We start from the raw sequence: 2,018 nt of genomic DNA on the forward strand, positions 1-2,018 counted from the left end.
GAATCTGGAAATAAAACAACCATTTAGATTTTTTTTTTCCGGTGATCCATTATGGGTTATGGTGTTTACTTGTAGTTTTGAGGAAACCTGCTGGGTCCTGACATGTCTAATATGACACAATAGCTTTCATATTAAGTTCGTGACAGAGCTTGTGAAAGTTTGACACAAAGCATGTCAACATGGAACGAGCAAATCCCCAAATTTCATTTTCTTGAGCCGCCAAATAGACTTTGCCATGTTTCCACTCACAAGGGTCAACACTTAATCTGGTTCCACATCCAAAGATCGACTAAACATTTAAGATAATGTGAGTCTCAAACAAACAAAAAAAAGTGAACTAGCAAATTTTCTGTTTCTGATTTTAATTCAAACAAAACTAATTAATTATCTTCCAAAAAAATAAATAAATCCCACTTACAGGTTTCCACTGTCAATCTGATTCCACCTCCAAAAAGTAACCTGTATCCTGTCACACATTAGTTACTTCCTATACAAGAACCTCCTGAGATCTGTTGTGAAGCTGCAAACTCAATAGGCTTCGCGGTTTTAAAAAACGGACACAAAAACTGCATTTTATGTTGTTTTATTTCATCTCTATGAGGTAGTGACACAATTCGGGTTGCGATACATCAAAGCCAAACTTACGAGTCTCCACAGTCAGTCTGGTACCGCTTCCAAAAAGTAATCTCTGACCTCCTGACACACATCAGTTGGTCCCATGACATAAACCTTCAGTGAAACCTTGACAACAGCACAATCGGAGTCCTTATGGGGATGAGGTGGTGTTATGGTCATTTTCCAGCCTGAAGGCCCAAGTGACCATGCTCAAGGGTCCTTGAGCAAAATACCAAAGCCCCAACTTGGTCCTGATGCTGATGAGGATTGTTCAAGTGCTTTGAGTGCCTTCAAAAGCGCGATACAAGCAAAATCCCATTTGTTATTTTCCTTCATGTTTCCACACACAAATAAAATGCATTGTCAACGTACCCATTATCTGCTCGTTCCAGCATCCATGGGAAAATTTACCAGTTGCGACACTCAAACTAATTTCACATCAGCGGTTCGCCTTTTCACAGCCCGCGTCCACTAGACTTTCATATCATCCATATCGACTGGACACCCTTCTACAAGTGTCTGTGATGTCTTCATGCATGTTATTTGCATCAAAAAAGCTGGGTAATTTTTCATTATTTTGCCATAGCACTTGAGGCAATAAAAAGGAAGATTTGTGGCAGAAGCAAGCAGTTAAACATTTCCCCAAAAAACAGAGTGGAGAAAGAAAAACAAGTATTCACGGACAATGATGTCAATACAAGAGGTGGAAAATAAAAGCGACCGTATATATTAAGATCATCCTGATTTCCACTGTCATGCTTGTCCCGCCCCCGAACACAATCTTGAAGCCTGCAGCAGCCTTCTTGCAACAACATCCACTGTGACGCAAATCTGCAACCACATTGGCCACGCCCACCACCTCTGGCTTCACTATGCTGGCATCATGTTGCATCTCTTCCAAGTTCCGCTCAAAAGTCATTCACATCTATTTTAATGTTACCAGATGCTCCGACGTAATGGTACAAACTACAGGAAAATGATACAGGATCCGACATTAATGGTGGCCCAATTGCCTTATGGCCCTGGACCAGTATGCCACTGTTGTGTGGCCACCACCAACATTCTAGATGCAGGCTCCGTAGTGCAGTACACATTTCACCAATATGAAACTGAAATTCTTGCTTTTAAACAAAATAATGTACAATTTAAACATTGAGTTTTTAGTAGTCAGGGGAGGCAATCAAACTGTCTTGAAAGCAAAGGATCTTTTGGGCTCTCCTCAGTCAAAATCTGTCATGTTTGAGGTTCACAGAGAATTTTCAGTGATCAGTGTTCAAAAGTAGGTGGCCACAATAAACAACCAAAACATACTATGCTGGGTACATGCTAAATTATTTTCCACAACAATACTGTATGTATTGGCTTGAACAAGAAAAAAGCTCATAAAAGATATTTTTTATCCG

At 40.1% G+C, this 2,018-nt stretch overlaps 1 long non-coding RNA gene across 1 annotated transcript; it reads right to left on the bottom strand.

Annotated features, from left to right (window-relative positions):
• Positions 1-352: 352 nt before the first annotated feature.
• LOC109530688 (uncharacterized) lies at positions 353-1,418 on the bottom strand. Its single transcript, XR_002171050.1, has 2 exons — positions 1,337-1,418; positions 353-1,143 (listed from the first exon to the last, which is right to left on the bottom strand). It is a non-coding gene; the product is annotated as an uncharacterized LOC109530688 (long non-coding RNA).
• Between the last annotated feature and the right edge of the window lie 600 nt (positions 1,419-2,018).

Source organism: Hippocampus comes, unplaced genomic scaffold (genome assembly GCF_001891065.2).
Source record: "Hippocampus comes isolate QL1 unplaced genomic scaffold, H_comes_QL1_v1.1 scaffold273, whole genome shotgun sequence".
Taxonomy (NCBI): Eukaryota; Metazoa; Chordata; class Actinopteri; order Syngnathiformes; family Syngnathidae; genus Hippocampus; species Hippocampus comes.